The sequence below is a fragment of the Ovis aries genome, chromosome 25 (assembly GCF_016772045.2).
Source record: "Ovis aries strain OAR_USU_Benz2616 breed Rambouillet chromosome 25, ARS-UI_Ramb_v3.0, whole genome shotgun sequence".
Taxonomy (NCBI): domain Eukaryota; kingdom Metazoa; phylum Chordata; class Mammalia; order Artiodactyla; family Bovidae; genus Ovis; species Ovis aries.
In genome coordinates this window covers 36,142,078-36,163,383 of record NC_056078.1, presented here as the reverse complement: position 1 = coordinate 36,163,383, position 21,306 = coordinate 36,142,078, and the positions used below count along the sequence as shown (strand labels likewise).

The 21,306-nt window shown below is 39.1% G+C and overlaps 1 protein-coding gene and 1 long non-coding RNA gene across 5 annotated transcripts in view; one reads left to right on the top strand and one right to left on the bottom strand.

Annotated features, from left to right (window-relative positions):
* Positions 1–21,306, bottom strand: part of NRG3 (neuregulin 3) — a 1,235,273-nt gene that overhangs the window by 991,437 nt on the left and 222,530 nt on the right. The window lies entirely within an intron of this gene.
* Positions 18,129–20,661, top strand: LOC121817993 (uncharacterized). Its single transcript, XR_006058106.1, has 2 exons — positions 18,129–18,222; positions 20,100–20,661. It is a non-coding gene; the product is annotated as an uncharacterized LOC121817993 (long non-coding RNA).

Here is a 21,306-nt window from a genome sequence, read left to right as displayed (position 1 = left end):
CATGGAGGGAATGACTGGCCAATGATCAAAGACCCAAGTAAGGTCCTCTGTTGAGGTAGAGCTCAGAGCGTTGGCCAATTTCACCTTGCTTATAATGCTTATTTTGGTAAAGGCCATAGAAGGATTGCTCACATTCTCTCCTATGATGGAGGAACTTATTTTAAAAGGAGAGCTGAAATGCTCAAATCCACGTATCCTCAGCTTTGCATAATGCCTTTTTCCAAAGGCCTGATCAATAAGGCATGGAATCCATTTGCGGCTTGACTGTCTCAAGGAGAATTAGATATTGAAAACAATCAAAGACACAAAAACCTTAATAAACGTTCAACTGGTTTATTAGAGCACTAAAAGAGGTCAGAGGGAGAGTTGCCATGACAACTGCTGGGCAGGAGTGAAGGAAAGGTTGCTCCCAGCTCTCTCTTTGAACTGCGGCGAATTAGGCGCAGCCTACTTTTTCTTCTCTGGCTCTCACTTCCTTCCCCTGACAGCCCAGCTTCCTCCAGCTCTGCCTTCAAGTTGGGTGAAGGAACAACTTCTCTTAGGCAGAATGTAATGGAAGCACAGGTTGCGTTATTTCAGCAGTTATAATCAATATAAACACTCAAGTGAAATAATCAGGGGGCAAGTCAAGCAATAGAATAACATATTAAAAAGCCACTATTTTAATGGAAAGCGTGTCTATCCTTTATACACCAATCTGCTGCTTATTATACGTCATACAGTAATATGAAGGTCTTTTCCCAGCATTTACTTATTTGCTTGTCGCCCACTTAAAATTCTGAAACATTCACTTTGACTTGCTATGTCCGGATTTGAAAAAAATCCCTGGAAATATAAATCCAGAATACCATATTTGAATCACATAAATTCCATCATCTGACACTTTATACTTTGTTGATTCCTTAAAAAACATTCTCTTCTAGTTTTTAAATTGAGCATGCTTTAGGAAAGGATGGTAATTAGCTCTACATCTGGCTGATTATGGCAAAGGTGTAATGGTTTTAAGGGCATATTACAAAGCAAAATGCTGACACTGTGATTCAGACTCACTTCAAGCTAAAGAGTTAATTCTGTTTATGACCAAAATTAAAACAATCAATAAATTGTGTCTGTGAGGACAGCATATACAGAAACTGCAGAACTGTACTGGGAAAAAGTCAAGAATGGCCAGTCACAACACCCCACTTCTATCTTCCTCTCTATGAAACATCATGCTGAGTGAGATAAAGTTTCCAAACTTAACATAATCACACACAAGAAGGAAATTTATTCTTCCCTGGTCCCTCTCATCTCCTCTGCTAGTGACACAGCCTGTGCATTCAAAATCAACAGGAACTCTTTCGCACTTGGAAAGAGATGCCAAATTACTTACATAAACAGAGTACTCAAGTTATGCACGAAGGATTTTCAATTCTCACAACACAGACAAATCTATCTCTACAAATCTGGACACCATTTAGAAAATAAAAGATACTGCGCTTGTATCAATGGTTTGCTGTTGGGCTGTGGACACATTAATTTGTCAAAGTAGCAACACATGAATAAAGTACAATTGTGTTACTGAAGCAAAGAGAAACAGGATGATCTCAAGTGGGTTATTGATTAGGACTCTCAGTGGCAATTGACAGAAATCACAGTCCAAATAGGCTTTATGCAAAAATAGAAGGAGATGGAGAAGGAGAGAAAGCAGAAGCAGAAGAAGAAACAGAAGGGGAAAGGAAGGAGAAGGGAGGAAAGAGGAGGGGAGGAATAGGTAGAAAGAAGTAGAAAAAAGAATATTTGGAACCATGTCACTTGGAAAATAAGGAAGGAGAGATTTCTCCATCACTCTGCCGTGTTTCCACCATAGTCATTGTGGAAGAGCGGGTCAAGAACAGGCTCTGCAGGTTTCCCAGGGGGTTAGAACATGGAGAAGGATAGTTAGGGAGTTTGGGAGCAACCTGTACACACTGCTATGTTTAAAATGGATAACCAACAAGGTCCTACTATATACACCAAAGGGAATTCTGCTCAAGGTTATATGGCAGTTTAGATGGATAGGAGGTTTAGAGGAAAATGGATACATGTATATGTATGACTGAGTCTCTATGCTGTCCACCTGAAACTATCACGACATTGTTAATTGGCTATCAATATAAAATAAAAAGTTAGAAAGAAAAAAAGGACAGACCCCACCTACTCAGAAATTTTTTATGTGTTGGGGAATTTGAGAATCTTTTTTTTCAGACCTCTCAAGAAACATTTCATTTCTTCTCACTGTTTCTGACTGGGTTCTGTACCTAGTACTAACATTAATCAGTGTGGCCAGGGAGATATGATGTACTAATTAGCTTAGGCTTGGCACGTGTGCACACTCAGTCATGTCTGACTGCGAGCCCATGGACTGTAGCCCACCAGGCTCCCCTGTCTATAGGACTTTTCAGGCAAGAATACTGGAGTGGGTTGCCATTTCCTTCTCCATGATCTTCCCAACCCAGGGATCGAACCTATGTCTCATGTCTCCTGCATTGTAGGTGGGTTCGTTACCAGCTGAGCGACCAGGGAAGTCTGGAGTGTGGGCTAAATTTGGGGAAATTCCAAAGGGATCTGGAATAGCTGGGATTATAGATGATCCCTAAGAGGTAAGAAAGCGTTCAAATTGGAAAAACTTTCTGAATTTTTAATTTTACATATTTCATAGTTTCCCTGGTGAAATTATTCTTTCAAATTCAGGTATAATGTGTTGAACACCAGTATGTGCAATGCAAAAAAGTATGGGCAAAGGACAGTGGGATGATAAATAAGGTACAGCTGGGGTTCTACAGAGCTCAAGGTGAGGCTGGGCAAGGGGCAAACATACATGACCCTGTGTCTACTACACTGTTGCGGGGACTTTGTTAAGTGTAAATGGAGCTAACAAGCAACATGGAAGTCTGGGAGAGGGTTGGGGATTATACAGCATGGACTTGAGGTGTAGTATGTGATTTTCCATAAATGCTTCTTTAGTTGAGAGATTAGGGAAAATGATAAACCTGCAGATACCGCTGGAGTCAGAGAAGCTTCACACAGACGCAGGGGTTTACAAGGCAGGCAGGAAGCTAATAACCCTCAGAATAAAGGAACAGCAGAACTAAGAAGCAAGCTGCACAGAGACTCGGAACCATCTTTAAAACTGATTTAGGTCTTATGTCCACAATGTCTTAATAAGACTGTCAAATGGATTCATTACTTTCTCATAAAACCACAAACCTGTCCTTCTGCCTTAAAGATTAAGTACATTTAACAGAACTGCTCTTTACAAAACCATGATGATTATTGCCTAAGTAGCCTTTTTGCTTCAATGGGCCCTCTGTGTCCAAATGAGGAATATCCATCAAGTGTAGTTCATCCTTGCTTATAGACAGAAGACCCAAATTGATAGCCCTTCCTTACACCCATGCCAAGCTTTACACATTTTCCAGATTCCCCAACCTTTCCTTACTAATGTCACTTCAACATTGATAGAGAATTTGAGAGAAAGAACTTTGGAAGGCAATGGTGATATCAGACATTTCTATCTAACTTTGCCAGACTCAAGAGACAGACTAATAATTTGACAATGTCAATCACGGGCAAGCCACTCTCAATACTTACCCTACGTTCACTAGACGATGGTAGGATCCAGTTCTATTTTTTTCTGCCGAGGATCCAATGCATAATTCAGAGAAGCAGGAAGCCACAGCAAAATGCAGAAATGTATTAAGTCCACACAGTTTCCTCTCTATCATTAGAACCACCAAGATGATGGTTCTTTCAATTGTGTGAATCAGGGATTAAACTCGTTCAGGACCTAGATCAATACGAAGTGCATCTGATTTCATCCTGACTAAAAAGCAGGTTGGGCTGAAAGGGCAGAGAGGAAACAAAAAGCAATTTTTTGTTTCGCTTTACTGGCTTTGTATGGGCTTTGGCAGAGGAGGGGAATGGACTTCCTTAAAAAGTTGAATTACAATTTGATTTTCACAATTTCAAACAGTGAATACAGCAAGACCTTACATGTAGAAATATGAAAATTTCTCCTCCTTTCAGGTAGTCTTCATTGGTTCTCTAGAAAATATGGACTTCTTGTTTTAAGTATCTGGTAAAGACAGTTCAGAAAGAAAAGCTTAAGTACTCACAGACTAACTCGTATTAAATCTTCATCTAATTAGACTCCAATTCTGTCACTACGACACTTATGGACTATTATAACCAATGCATTCTAAAACTCTTTCAGGATTAGATCATGTTTTGTGATTCCTTAACACGATTCCCAGGTGGCGCTAGTAGTAAAGAACCCACCTGCCGATACAGGAGACATAAGAAATACGAGTTCAATCCCTGGGTCACGAAGATCCCCTGGAGAAGGAAATGGCAACCAACCCAACTATTCTTGCCTGGAGAATCCCATGGACAGAGGAGCCTAGCGTGCTACACTCCACAGGGTTTCAAAGGTTCAGACATGACGCAGTGACTTAGCACAAGCATGCATTCTAAACACCGCGCAGGTTTACATTATGTTTTTCTGTAGCAATTAGTCAACCCCTCTTTGGTCTCAGTGTGCATTTGTAAATGGAGCCTAGATTGCAGTACGACTACCTATGCTGTGTCACCAGCTGCTTCTCCCTGGGGCATTCACCCAGACTGACATATTCCCATTTGGGAGTACTGTGGTGACTGCCAATGAACTTAATTTAGGGACACTGCATGATGATGCATCCTGGTAGAGCATGTATTTTCCAAAAGGAAGTTGGTGATTAGCCCTAAAGACTTTTGAAGAAGCAATATTCTCTTAAGAGGCAACAGAGAAATTTTAGAGCAATAAGGCTCCCGGTGGAGATGTACAGGGCCTCTGTGACAGGCAGGGCTTCTGTTTTGACCATGGTAACAGCCATACGTAATGAATTGATTTAAATATCCATTCTGTTTGATAATCATTTCCTGATGATACCATTCGTCCGACCCAACTAGATATGTCCTTCAGTCTGTGTGGAGACTTGAAGACCAACCCACACTCACAGTTTCAAGTAGTGCTAAAACTATTGTATAGAGAAAAGCTATAGCTTGGGGCACTGAACAGAGACCAAAGCTGATCCATAAAGGTGGAGGCACTCAGAACAACTAACAGACTTGTAGCAAAGCAGTGATCTCCTGGAATTAAGTCAAGGAAGACAGGAGAAAAGGGGAAATGACCTTCAACATATGGGCTTGGTCTGGGAATGATCAGATACTGACATCTGACATCAACACAAGCCAGAAGTGCAACAAGTTCAGGGATATATAGATCAGTTACAATGAGAAAGATATAAATCCTTCCATATCTTAACTAAGGCATTTCATATCAGAGAAATAATGAAACAGAAGCATGGAGGATAAGGATACATGTGTGAAAGTTGGACTATAAAGAAGGTTGAGTGCCAAAGAACTGATGCTTTCAAACTGTGGTATTGCAGAAGGCTCTTAAGAGTCCCGTGGATTGGAAGGAGATCAAACCAGTCAGTCCTAAAGGAAATCAACCCCGAATATTCACTGGGACTGATGCTGAAGCTGAAGCTCCAATACTTTGGCTACCAGATGCGAAGAGCTAACTCATTGGAAAAACCCCTGATGCTGTGGAAGATTGAAATCAGGAGGAAAAGGGGAAGACAGAGGCTAAGATGGTTGAATGGCATCACCAACTCAATTGTCATGAGTTTGAGCAAGCTCTGGGAGATGGTGGATGACCAGGAAGCCTGGTATACTGCAGTCCATGGAGCTGGAAAGAGTTGGACACAACTGAGTGTTTGAACAACACATATGTGATTCATGCAGTTATCTATAGAAGTAAAAGTAAACAAAAAATAGTTCATATGGGTACAAAATTTAAAATATAGCTAAAATTATGGATCACAAAATTATTATAATGCCACTGAAACTGATATTACATTGTTAACACAAGTAAGTTTTTATGATGCCATTCTGAACTCCAAGAAAGCAAAATAACAAAATAGTATGAATTTTAGGATTCCAGAGAATACATATGAAAAGTAATGTGCAAAAATGAAAATTGCATGAGATGATGTTTTTAATATTAAATTAGCATTATTATGAATTTGTTTTTAAATTATACAAAGGGTTTAAATGAGAGGTAGTAAGGGAAAAACAATTTTGCTAAAGATTGTATTATCAGACAGACACTAAAAGTATCTTTGCCCGATACTTAGATAAATGGAGACTTTTAGAGCATGGCAGCAAAAGCTTAACTCTCTCCCCAGGAATAAAAAATGGCAACTACAATGAAAGGTATAAAATTATACTGGCATACAGTCAGGCCAGCAACAAGCAAATACACCTTCCCTAAATTAGCTCTTAGGGCTCCCTTACAATGTATGCAATATTCTAGTATTCGAGTGTATAATTTATAAATATATGTCATAAAGATGAACCTTAACATTTCTTTGACTCATTAGAAGGGTAACTGACATAGTTCAAGAGAGCTTTAATTTTCTCATCTGTCAAATAATGAGTTAGAACTAGACACTTCTTCTCATTAAACATTATAGAGATTACAGTGTAAAGGAAGAGCATGACCCAGTATTTTAGGGAAGTGGAGCTATGCTCCAAAGAAAGGCAGTACCAAAGAGTGCTCAAACTACCGCACAATTGCACTCATCTCACTCGCTAGTAAAGTAATGCTCAAAATTCTCCAAGCCAGGCTTCAGCAATACGTGAACCGTGAACTTCCAGATGTTCAAGCTGGTTTTAGAAAAGGCAGCAGGACCAGAGATCAAATTCCCAACATCTGCTGGATCATCAAAAAAGCAAAAGAGTTCCAGAAAGACATCTATTTCTGCTTTATTGACTATGCCAAAGTCTTTGACTGTGTGGATCACAATAAACTGTGGAAAATTCTGAAAGAGATGGGAATACCAGACCACCTGACATGCCTCTTGAGAAATCTGTATGCAGGTCAGGAAGCAAGTTAGAACTGGACATAGAATAACAGACCGGTTCCAAATAGGAAAAGGAGTACGTCAAGGTTGTATATTGTCACCCTGCTTATTTAACTTCTATGCAGAGTACATCATGAGAAATGCTGGGCTGGAAGAAGCACAACCTGGAATAAAGACAGATGAGAGAAATGTCAATAAACTCAGATATGCAGATGACACCATCCTTATGGCAGAAAGTGAAGAAGAACTAAAGAGCCTCTGGATGAAAGTGAAAGAGGAGAGTGAAAAAGTTGGCTTAAAGCTCAAAATTCAGAAATCTAAGATCATGGCATCTGGTCCCATCACTTCATGGCAAATAGATGGGGAAACAGTGGCAGACTTTATTTGGGGGGGGGGTTCCAAAATCACTGCAGATGATGATTGTTGCCAGGGTCCTGCCCCGGTGGATCCAGGGAATTCAAAGGGGAGACGGCGTAGGTGAGGAAAACTTATTTATTTAGAAATACAAAAGAAATTAAGAAGAAATAGTATAGTAGGAAATTTAGTGGAGAAAAGAGGCTAAATAACTTGGTTTACAGGGAAAGCCAATAAAACTTCAGGACAAGAAGTTTGCACCATCTATGTTAGGCCACCAGCGTCCTCTTGAATAGTGGGAGGTGCCCCGCCTTGGGCTCCCTCTCTCATGGATCTTAGAAGCCAGGGCAAGTAAGTAGACATGGCGAGCCTCCACATCCCAGATGGGAATTCAGCCAGAAAATAGAGTAAAGAGGACACGGGGGAAACCAGTCCAGTGACTGGCCCATCTTCTATTGTCCAGAAAGGCCTTTTATACCTTTTTTTTGTACATAGAGATCAATAGATAATATAAAATTATGCAGCGTCAGCAGCCCTGACTCTTATCGAGACCAGTCTTTCTCTCTGCATACCTAGCTGTATACACAAGTCTTAGGTGACTTACATCATCTTCTGGCCAAAAGGCCAATTAACATTTTACGGCCCTTTTCTGATAAGGGTTTGTCAACCAGAAGACTCATTTGTCTTAAATGAGTCTTTAAAAGTGTTGTTCTTCCCAAAGTCTGGTGCCACTCTCAGAAAGCACTAAATAAAGTTACATTCTTACATAGCAAGGACACAAGAGGAGTGTAGTGATATATAACAAAGAAAAGTAATAAACTCAAAAGTCTAGTGTTTCTAACATCTAAACTACTATATTCCTATTTCTATATCCCAATTACATTGATTAATATCTTTCAGGTGCCTAAAAGATAAAGAATATGGAGGCCTGGCAGCAGTCATTGAGTCAATAGTGAAACCAGTCACCAATATAATTCTTAGCTTTTTAGAAAAGGCTCTGTATCTTTAAGATGCTTTAAGCTTTGTGCCTCTTGCGGTTGGAGGGCTGTAAGGAATTCACAAATTGTAAAAATCCGGGGAACCTGTCAGGCAAGTTAGAGAGCCATCAAAGGGGTTTGAGCTGAAACATTCCTTTCATATGCAGGAGACTGAAGCCCTAAGTTAACATTTTTCCAGACAATGTCAGAAGAGTGGAAAGCACTCTTCTTTAATAAAATCAGGCCAACTCTGGTTTTGGGGGGGGGTAGATGTTCCCAGATGGGAATTCAGCCAGAAAATAGAGTAAAGAGGACACGGGGGAAACCAGTCCAGTGACTGGCCCATCTTCTATTGTCCAGAAAGGCCTTTTATACCTTTTTTTGTACATAGAGATCAATAGATAATATAAAATTATGCAGCGTCAGCAGCCCTGACTCTGGTTTTGGGGGGGGTATAAAATGTGGCCAAAGTATTGGAGTTTCAGCTTCAACATCAATCCTTCTAATGAATATTCAGGACTGATTTCCTTTAGGATTGATTGGTTGGATCTCCTTGCAGTCCAAGGGACTCTCAAGAGTCTTGTCCAACACCACAGTTCAAAAGCATCTGTTCTTCAGTGCTCAGCTTTCCTTATAGTCCAACTCTCACATCCATACATGACTACTGGAGAAACCATAGCCTTGACTAGATGGACCTTTGTTGACACAGTAATGTCCCTGCTTTTTAATATCTTGTCTAGGTTGGTCATAACTTTCCTTCCAAGGAGTAAGCATCTTTTGATTTCATGGCTACAGTCTGCCGGGAGCCAGTATGAGGAATCCCGCCCATGGCAAAGGCCATGAGGAAGGAAGTCTGACAAAACGCAAAGGCGTGATGGCCACATGATGTGAAGAGCTGACTCATTTGAAAAGACCCTGATGTTGGGAAAGATTGAAGGTGGGAGGGAGAAGGGGATGACAGAGGGTGAGATGGTTTGATGGCATCACCAACTCAATGGACATGAGTTTGAATAAACTCTGGGAGTTGGTGATGGACAGGGAGGCCTGACATGTTGTGGTCCATAGGGTCACGAGGAGTGAGATATGACTGAGCAACTGAAATGAACTGAGCCAAACTGGAGCTATGCTCCATGGTTTTTGAGATGTTTCAAATCCCTTAATTTTACAACTGGAGCTATGCTCCATGGTTTTTGAGATGTTTCAAATCCCTTAATTTTACAACACTTAATCCCTTCAGCTGAGTGCTGAAAAATTAATGCTTTTGAATTGTAGTGCAGGAGAAGACTCTTGAGAGTCCCTTGGACAGCAAGGAGATCAACCCAGTAGATCCTAAAGGAAATCAACCTTGAATATTCCTCGGAAGGACTGTTGCTAAAACTGAAACTCCAACACTTTGGTCACCTGATGCAAAGAGTCGATTCACTGGAAAAGACGATGCTAAAAAAGATTGAAAGCAAAAGGAGAAGAGGGCAGCAGGGGATGAGATGGTTAGACAGCATCACCAACTCAATAGACATGAATTTGAGTTAACTCTGGGAGATAATAGAGGACAGGGCAGTGTGGCGTGTTGCAATCCACAGGGTCATAAGGAGGTGGACACAACTTACCGACTGAACCACAATAATCCAGACTACTGAGATGTTTTTCTGACAACAACAAACAGGAGAGAAAACCAAGCAGTTCTCATTTTGCTAAAGTGGCTAAGCAAATTTTCTGTTAAGCATTTTAAACAGAGGATCCAATCTAAGAATTACATGGAATAAGACATATTTGAGTCTAACAAAGGAGATTTTTGTGTTATACATCAGAAAGTGAAGTCACTCAGTCGTGTCCGAGTCTTTGTGACCCCATGGACTGTAGCCTACCAGGCTCCTCCGTCCATGGGATTTTCCAGGCAAGAATACTGGAGTGGGTTCCATTTCCTTCTCCAGGAGATCTTCCTGACCCAGAGATTGAACCCAGGTCTCCCGCACTGTAGGCAGATGTTTTACCATCTGAGCCACCAGGGAAGTCCCTACATCAGAAACCAAATCTAAATAGGATTGTTTAGTTGTTGCTGTTTTAACAAGTGAACTCAGCCAAGCTCAAAGCAGTAAGACCCTCACTCGAGTAAATGATCTTTCAAGTGCACCCAGACTAAGACCATACCCAGAAGAAACCATGCTGCCAACACATCCAAGTGCCTCCAAAGGCCTGGACCCATGCTTGGTTTTTGTTAGGAAAAGCCTATTCATGAGTCATTTATTGAAGGTCAGGGGTCTTCTTCAGGACAGCTGGGCATAGACATGCTACGTGCAGTGATTTTTGAGGTAGACATGGTAAAGACAGTTTGCTATCTGGCAGACTGCTATCTGGCACAGTTTAGGTGCCAGGACACAGGGAAGGGAACGACTAAAGGGAAAAGATATCATCCTTTCACCTTTCAAACTCATCACCCATCTACGGCTAGTAGAGGAAGTGTGTGGAATTCTCAGTTGCTGCAAAGTGCTTATAATTGGCATACCACTGGACAGCATTTGTTTTATTTACAATAAAATACTTTTTATCTCACATTAAAACTTTAGCATTTACAGAATTATTATGCCTTTGGGGGAAATCATTGTCATCGCTTTGGTGACAGACCTTCTTCTCGTTTTTCATTTTCACTAGACAAGCAATTTCAACTCTGAGGAAAAATGGAAAACTGCTTATTCTCTTTCACAGTTGTAACCTCTTCTGTATTTAATTATCAGACATAGTAAATCTTCAGTCAATACCCTGTGAAGTCAGCTAGGGCTACTGCTGTTTTGAACTGAAGGCTAGTTAGCTTACTTTGAATCTAGCTAAGGCAGGTTTGTGTCAATAGTCTCCAGACAGCTTTGAATGTCCAGATAATTAAGAAAATGAGAGACCCTGTGGGTGGTGAGAATATAACATTCAAGTTCTATGACTTGTATGTTAGGGGCATTCACTGAATTTTTTGGTTTCTTTTCATACAATAAAAGGTGTAAACTGAAAAGAACGGGGAAAATATCACACCAGTTGCTCATTTGGCTTCAAAGGGCTGTGGATCATTGTCATTCATCAATCAGGCCTAGCAATATTAATAAAAGCAAGGAATAAAGCACATATTCTATCCCCACATCAATAATAGGAAACTATAATAAAAACCAATAAGCAATGTATGGCAAAACCAATACAGTATTGTAAAGTAAAATAAAGTAAAAATAAAAATTTAATTTAAAAAAATGTTAAAAAAAAAAAGAAATACATTTTTTGTATTTGTAAAGTAAAACACAAGCAGTATATGGATCAGTTGCCAGTAATGGTCTTAACATCCATGCCATATCCCATGGGTCCAATTGGGTATTGCTAGAATCTCTCAAAGGGTAGATTCAGAGAGAGATATGGGAAGAGAAGGGACAGAGAGAAGCTGTTTACAGAAACTCAAATCCCTTCGTGCCTCCACTCATCCCTAGCACTCTACCCTCACTGCTTGGGAGGAGACAGGCCACTAGACACCACACTTCTTAGAAGAACTTGAGTAAATCCTTCCACTGGGTCATTTATAATATTTTCTTTTCATTCAAAATGCATGATCATGATAAACAAAAGCATGTAAAATCCATTATGAAATCTAATAAAAAAGTTATGTTGGGAATAAAATCCCTTATCCATCATCCAGTGCTCCCTAAATAAAGATATTTATGGAATTCTTTAAACTCCAGTATGTTTGCTCATTCTCAGGAAGTGGTGAAATTCCTTCTTTCAAATATAGGAAAAATCCTTCTCCTACCCCCATACCTGCTACTGTCTTCCAGAAGATAAAAAGCAAGACTAAACCTCTAATGGTAATAATAAACAGTTATAGGAGATGGATGTGTTTTTAATTTTTCCAAGGGATATGAAATCAGTGGTTATCTAAAACATCTAAAATCATACTTTGCATAAAATCACCTTAATAAATATTTGTTAAATTGAGCAGAATTTTTAAATCTTCCAGGAATTATGAAATAAGCACTTAGAAATGGAAATTCCACCATTTAAAATGAATGTAATTAAGGATAATTAATAACATAATTCAAATATATAATGAAATTGAGATGAATTAAATGTCAAAGAGAGCTGATGATTTATTTAGCTTGAATATCAAAAAACTAATGCACGAAGAGCTCTATTTTCTATACAACTAATAAATGTAGAGTTTAATTTTATCATAGAAGAAAAAAGCTGACTGTTATGTATCTCTCTGTTTCTAAAATCATACATCAACTTTGACTCAATAAATGATAATTTTTCAGGTTCTGCTTTCTAAATGGTTCTGTTATTTGCTACTACTTCACCAAAATTTTATTCTTAGGGCTTTCCTGTGGCTCAGAGCTAAAGAATCCACTTGCCAATGCAGGGGACACAGGTTTGATCCCTGGGTCAGGAAGATCCCTTGGAGAAGGAAATGGCAAACCACTCCAGTATTCTTGCCCAGAAAATCCCATGGACAGAGAAGCCTGGTGGGCTACAGTCCATGGGGTCACAAAGAGTCAGACACAACTAAGCAATTAAACAACAGGAACCAGTGATGTGTCATAAGAATCATATAATCACTGATCAAAAATATAGGGGGAATTCATATCCCTGTCACCACCCATCAGGTAAGTCACGAATCAATGTGCCTTTTTCTGGACGAGGTAGTCAAGGATATCTAAGCCCAGTGGTCCTAGAGATAGCTCAGTGCAGGTTTATCCCTGAATCTTCCCACAAATGCTCTTTCAACTGTTTCACAAAGTAATCATCTAAGGAGAAGTCAAATGGCTCATGAAAAGTTAAAGAATCACAGTAAAATATGCCTTAGGAAAGTAGATACAACCAAAGCTGGGTGATCTCGGTCAAGAAATTTCTCTGGTTTAGTTATTTTCAAAATGAGAGGGCTGGACTACAATAATATGGGACTCAGTTCATCTTTAAGCATCAAGTCTGGCAGATTTTACTTAAGAACTGGCTGTGAAGACTTAATGAGAAGGGGGAAGAGCACTTTGATCAGTGATGTCTGTCCTCTGACCTCAGTGTGGAATTGAGTGGTAGAATGTATGTCATAGACTGCCACTCAGAATAGATTCACTCCAAGATAAACTCCATCTCAGTGTACCATGGTCCAGGAAATATACATTCTTATCTAGCTTCAGTGTGATACAGTGTGCTACTCATCCCTATCACTTTACTGAGGATTCCCTCCATTCGCCCTCTGTGCTGCTGTGCTCTGCTTAGTCACTCAGTTGTGTCTGACTCTTTGCAACCCCAGGGACTAGCCCACCAGGCTCTTCTGTCTGGGGATTCTGCAAAGAAGAACACTGGGGTGAGTTGCCATGCCCTCCTCCAGGGGATCTCCCCAACCCAGGAAGCAAACCCAGGACTCCCGCATTGCAGGTGGATCCTTTACCAGCTGAGCTACCAGGGAAGCCCTCTGCCTCCTCCTATTCCCTGCCCTCCTTTAAATGTTCATTATCTCACATGATTACCTTTCATTTTCCCTCTCATTTCATTCTGATTTTCAGAATTTTCATCCTTCCTTGAAAATTCCAAAGTATACAACCTAATTCTGCTCTTCCGCTCAGGTAGGGACATCCTTTCATTTCAGATTTTCTTAACGGAGCACTCTGGCTGGCAAGGTATTACTCCATACAATTGTCATTTTCTTCTTAACTAGGGACACTTACTGCACACACATATACCCAGACACACAAACACACAGAGAAAACACTCATAGTGTAAGAATGCAAATTATAGAAAGTACAAAGAAGAAAATCACCCATACCTCTATCTATATGGTAGTTTTTAATCTTAAATAAAATTATGGTCAAGCTTCATGTACTACAGCTCCTTTCTCCCAGTGCTATACTCTGTGTGTGTGTGTGTGTGTGTGTGTGTGTGTGTGTGTGTGCTTTTCACATTACAGGCTGAAGCATATCTGCAGATGCAGTCAGTCATTTAGAGGAAAGAACATACTGGTAAAATTCAGGGAATTTGTTGTTTATCCTTACATAAATCTCTTAAACATGTTAAACCTTCAGTTTTCTATAGGTAAACCTGTTTATGTGGGTAAATGTGTATGCTAAGTCACTTTAGTTGGAACCCTATGGACTGTAGCCCACCACGATCCATAGTAATGAGAATAATAAAATGGATTTAAAGTCTTTTGGCTTCCCCCAAAAGGGAAGAAAACTTGAAATGGATAAACCTTTAGGCTAGTCAATCTAAAACTTTGGTACAATCAAAAACAACAAAAAAAGTTTAAACAAAGACCACTTACTGCCACATATACGATATACAACAAAGAAATAATATCTATAAAATATAAAAACTTCTACATATTCATAAGAATAAGAAAACAATTCAATACCCCAGGGAACAAAGGTTAAGAAAAGGCAATTCATGAAAAAATGCAAATTTCTGATATATGAAAAGAACTTGAAGTTCAATTGATGCAAATTAAAGCAACAAAGAACTTAAATTGCTAAGCCTCACAACGGTAACATTTAAACTCATTCATTAAGAGAGAGCATCAAATGCCAGTTCCATGCCAAGCATAAGGCCCAGCGCAAAGTTAACAAAACACACTGCTTTTGAGGATTTGGGGAAATGTTACAAATGGACACCAAAAGCATGGCTTGGAAAAGTCACACTGGAAAAGAATTCAGCTGAATCAATCAACCTTTTAAATCATCCTTGATTCCTCTTTTGCTCTCACATACCAAATCCAATCATCTGGCAAACCCTTCATTCTTTCCACCCTCAAATATCAATCCAATCTGACTCCTTCTCACTATGTTTCTAGAACAACACCCCTTTCTGGCCTAATATTACAGTTGATTCTCCACAGTGATTCCAGCCAATATTGTTGCCCTGATGTTTATTTTTTAAAAGCAACCATGTTCATATTTTAAATATAAACTAAATCATGTTATTTATCTGCTCAAAATGACATACTGGATTACCATCACTTCAACAATAAACCCGAAATCCTTGCTATTCTACCTTCTTCTCCACTGTATCTCCTATCAGCCTCCAGTCACCTCTCCACCAGCACCCCATAAACCTCTTCTGCACATTCTACCCAATCACACTCATCTTTCTGTCCTTGCTCAAACACTGCCAGAATGCTTCTGTCTCATGGACTATAACGTAGAACACCTCACCCCCAGAAATTCCGATTCTGTTATCTGAATTTTCCACTAATTCCCACTGGCTTCAGTCCTTTTGCCCATTTCCTGCTCTCCTTTAAATGTTCCTTTTCTCCTCTTTTTTTTTTTCTTTAACCATTTACCTTAACTCTGATACCACTCCTGTCACTCTCCATGCCCATACTCTTTCTATTTTCTTCAGAGCACTCATCACTGCTTGATATTATGCTGCTGTGACTTCTCTTCATATTTTATACTCATAATTTCTCACTCATACACCCTCATTTACTTGCTGGTTGTCTGTCTTTGCCACTGTCATGGAAACTGCTAAGTTACAGGAATTTTGCTTATTTTGCTCAGGACTATATCTCTAATCCTAGGACTATGCCTGACACGGAAGCAAATGTTTTTGATTCATGAATGAATGAATTTAAAATACACCCAACCTTTCACTCGGTAAGTCCAATGTGAAGAAATTATCCTAAAGAAATTACAAAAGCACAAAAAGAGGTGCATCCTCTGATATCCACTAAGGCATTAACATTCATAGTGGAAAATGAAGACAAATGTATATGTCCATCCGCAGGGGAGTCACCAGACAAACTGCAGTGAGCGTATCCATCTTACATAATATAAATGGTACAAACACACAGAAAAAGATCGAGGTAGACCTGTATGATCTCATAGAGAAAGAGTTTAAGACATAGTGTTGAATGAAACAAAAAGGTAGGTTACTGGCACAGCTATCTTTTTGAAAAGCTGATAATGGACAAAAGGTAAAATATTTTATATAGGGAATGTTCAAAATAGCACCATACATAAGTCAGCAAGAACATCTCACAGATTTTGTGACAGATGTTATATTTCTATACCCTGATTAATATCCTGACAGCTCTTTGAATGTGAACAAATGAAAGGAACCCTTCATTGCTCTGTCACTACCTGGCTGTCAAGGGAAAATTTTCTAATATTTCCAGGTAAAATGCTCCAGGATTTATCTTAAGAAGTAGTGGTACTGTATTCTCCATTGTCAATTCTACATACCTTCTTCTGGTTTTAGTCAAGTTGGAAGAAAAAAGATCACTTCCTTTATCTTTGTCCTTCTTTTTAATTTTATAAATGATGTATTTATCATAGACAAAGTAGAAAAGCCATAAAATCCTAAAGTAAAATAAACATGCCATCTATAAGCCTAACATCAAGAGAAAACCACATCTAAAATTTATGCATATGCATTTCCATCAACTTTTCAAACTGTAGGTACCCACACACTCTTCGCCAAATTTGGAGCATTCTGTATGAGCAGAGCTGAATATTTTATTTCAGCAAGCATCCTATAAGCATTTTTCCCAAATTAAATATATATGAAAGTAAGTTTTCTCTCGCTATCCGCACTCCATTTTAGCTTGTATGGGCAATGTTGATTTAATCAGTCAGTAGATCCAAAGCTCCTGTTCTATACTGGTCATTGAAGAGGCCATTTGGCTATGATCCCTCCTTCTATCCCAGAGAAGAAAAATGCTAAACACGCAATTATCCCAAAGGCAACTCCATTTCATTTTTCATGATTCATATAGAAGCATTTTTCATGTTTCATGTTTTCTCTTGGTCATAGCTTCCAATGGTTTCCCATCCCTCGCTGCGTAAAAAGCTCGCATCCTCATGATCGCCTCTGAGGCTCCCTGCATTCACATTGTCTCCCACTATTCTATCTTTGGCTCTCTCTACTCAGTGACAGTGGCAGGGATGCAACATCAAACATGCTCTTCCCTAAAGGTTCTCGTCTTACTCCTCTCTCTGTCTAGAAGGCTCTTCTCTCCATCCCTCTCCAGGTAAGTTCTAAATCACTTGTCACTTTATCTTTGAAGCCTTCCCTTAACAGTTTAAAAGCACATCATTTCCTTCTCCATCATTATCCCCACACGTGTTCACTATTTTTAATAGCACTTATAGCCATCTATCACATAACATGCCTTACTTATTTGCTGCTGCTTTGCTTAATCATTTGTTTCTACAGTATGGAAAGAATTTTTCTCTGCTTTGTTAATCCTCAGTGTCTTGAAGGGTACCACACACACATAGTAAAGCATTCAATGGGTACTTAGTTATTGAATAAATGAATGAGAATAATGAATATAATGCTTTTGAAAATACAAGGTAGGATTACAGAGTACTGTAGGGACAGAGTGCAAAACTTTAGTAACCAACCCCCGTTTGTTGGGTACTTCATTTACTTAAAATATTCCACTGTTATAAATAATTCTGCATAAAAAATCTGCATACAAAAATCACAGCATACATATCTTACAATTTCCTTAGAATAAATTCCCAAAGGTATGTGACTAGTAAGTACATACATTTTAATGACTTGATACATATTGCCAAACAGCCAAGAAGGAAAACTGCTGAAGATTTAGCTCCTTAAACAATGAATTTTACCTTGTAAAATGATACTAATTTAACAGGTAAGCATATTGTTTCAGTCTGCTTGGCTTTGAAGGCATTTTTGAAATGTATTTCATTTGTTATTTCTTGGCAGTTTTTACTTCTTATTTTGTGATCTGCTCAGTCATTTTTTTTTAATCATTTTTATTTATCAAACATATTTACACTTTCTTTAAAATGTTTCCATTATTTTTCCAGTTTGTTGTTTTATTGTGTTTATTATCTTCATTTGACATAATGATATTTAAAATGTTTGTTTCACTAAACTGATCCATTTTTTTTTTGACTATAGGTTTTCAATTTACACCAATGATTTGAAAGAACTCATCATCTCAAGGAAAGATAAGATCTACTCATCTTCAGGTATTTTAAAATTTTTTTCTAAATTTAACTTAAGCCTTCTCTTTCCCTTTCTTCTTCCTTGAAAATATTAGCCTCCTTTTTCATATGTGTTTTAAAATGACTAATTTCCCCACAAGTATCCATAAAAGTCCTTTACAAATGTAAAGGAACCAACTTCAGAGGAAAGAAGTCTTGCTGTGGAGCAAAGAGAGAGGCAGCTGTGGGTTCCATCAGTCAAACTTTCTTGCATAGCAGGACAGATTTGAAAGCAGCTGTTTTAAGTCAGACTTCAATTCAACCCATCTACTTTCGTCTTGATTTGACCAACATATTTCTTGACACATGTGAAGCATGCGTAAGATCTAAGATTCATTATTTTCTCGGATAATGAGGATCTTTCCAGATGGTGTTTAATCAAATATATTCATTCAGTAGGAACATCTTTGCACTACCGCATGATTTTGCTTGATATCGACAGACTATTAGTAATAAGAAAGGAGAATTCCTTCTTTCAACTGTGCCAGCACTGCGCTGGAAAAAGACAGTGGGAGTTTCTATTTCTTTTGACAAACAAGTTATAGTAATCTTTCTATTTTTATCATTAATTTGTGTCAAGTTATTCACTATAGCAGTTTATAAAATTTTTCTCAATATGAAATTTCTGTATCACTACTAGATGATTATTTTACATGCTTATAAGTTTTCTACAATCCAGTCTTCATTCTTTATTATCATATCTGTGCTGTGCTGTGCTCAGCGGTGTCCAACTCTTCCCAACCCCATCGTCTATAGCCCGCCAGGTTCCTCTGCCCATGGGATTCTCCAGGGAAGAATGCTGAAGTGGATTGCTATTTCCTTCTCCAGGAGATCTTCCCCACCCGGGGATCAAAACCGAGGGTGTTGTGTCTCCTGCATTGGCCGGCAGATTCTTTACCACTGTACCACCCGGGAAGCTTCCTGTTTCACAAAGCCCCCTTCAGAAATAACTACAGATGTAAATACCAGTTTTAAATGAGTGAAGCACATGAACTGAGATAGATCTTGACTTAGAGTCAGCAGAAGCAGATCTGAATCCTTCCCCTATGATCTATCAATACATAACCTAATACTTAATACTTAAGTGCGAAAGTCTCTAATGCCTTTGTTCATATAATGTAAATGAGGCTCTATATTATGGATATATTATGGATGGATATATATAATGCATGTATAATCTCTATACATAATATATATAGTATGCTGTTTGGTCAGTAAGTCATGTCCAACTCTTTTGCAACCCCACGGATATAGCCCACCAGGCTCCTCTGTCTGGCAGATTTCACAGGCAAGAACACTGGAGTGGGTTGCCATTTCTCTCTCCATGGGATCTTCCCCACCCAGGGATCAAACCCAAGTCTCCTGCATGGCAGGTGGATTCTTACCATTGAGCCACCAGGGAAGCCCGTATATATAGTGTGTGTGTGTGTGTACATACATATGTATACACACACACATATATATATGTTTATGTACGAGAGAAAGACATCTCATATGGCTGTTGAAAGTTAAATATGCTCATGCATGCCTACTGCCTCACCAATCACAACAGCAGAAGTGTAGTAACCTTCCTAGGGGCATCTCTGACAAGTTCCCTGAAGAAGCAGATTCACAGTAGGAGAACTTCCACTTGCCTAAGCAAGTGCTTTTCAATACAACTCTGCCTTAGTTTACTGATCTCTTTACTCCAAAAGGAAACCCAGCCTGCTTCCCAGTGGAGATACTTATCTGATAGATGGTGGTCTAGGACAGATAAGACAGCAGTGTGAAGTCCCTGTTGTAAGGTTACTGGAGCCGGGTGAGAGATGGACAGTGCTGAATTGTGCTTCTCCACTCAACATTCATCCCTGTGTTTCTCTCAGGTAATGAGCGACTGCAGGAGGATCAGTTCAGGGCCATTCACTGAGTTGTCCAGCAAAAATCAAGATACAGGCAGATAAGATCACAGCTACCATTCAGGACTGTTGCAAAGGAAGGCTTCAAGTGAGGAAAGTTCTCGGCACTGAAACCAGGTACCACCTCACAAGTCTGGACAATCAGCACCTATCATTTCACTTTGTCCTGCTTTGCCTGTTTTCATGTTTTTGGATTCTCCAGACACTCTGTTCTCTGAGGTCCAGTTATTCCGCCAAGGTTAGCAGAAGTCAAGTTTGTAAATAATTCTAATGCAGCCTGACCCCTACCCAATACAGCTGTACCCTGGTAACATAGCTATCTAAACTGCTATTTGATAACATGCTCTGTGGTCCTGAAGACAGTAACAAGAGGAATGGGTTTCTCTTTGGGCACAGAAAATACCATCCCAGGATCATAAACTGTCTGAAGCAATTTGTGTATCTACTTATAATGTTCAAAACCCTAATTTAGTTAAACTCTTCTATGGACACACTGTTATTCAAATATACTTCTTGTTTGGTCAGTCAACTTATTTTAAATATTTATAAGAAGATCACATTGTGATTTACTGAAAACAGCACTCAATGTTATTATATTTTTATAGCCTCAAGCATGACTTTTAAATACACAGATCTGATTATTTCCTTTCATACTTCACGGTCTGAGAACAAAGACCAGAAAGTCTGAGTTGAATGAAAGGCCCAGCATGACCCCGCTTGGCTATGTCACCTGCCTCATTTCTTACCACTGTCCTTCTGGAATTACTAGAACACTCTCACCTTCCCCTGTCTGTTCCTCCTGGTGTCACCTTTTCATCTAAGCAATTTATCTTCATCATATAAATTTCAATTCCATTTATTATTATTACCCCAGGGACACCTTCATTGAAAAATCCCGCTTTATATGCTCCCACAGCTCAGACAAGCAACGTTATGCATGTATTTGTGAGTCTGGGTGATCAGTACATTTTCTCTTCACTAAGCTGTAAACTTCTTGATAGCAGAGGATAGTGTTTTGCACATCAGTGCCTACCTCAGAGCCAGCCACCTAGTATAGGACTAGATAAATTTTACTGAATCAATGAAGGAAACAGGGAACAAATGAGTTTTGATTAAACTGCACATTGATAACCTTGTTTTACACATTTAAAAAATCTCTATGCATGCCACTGGC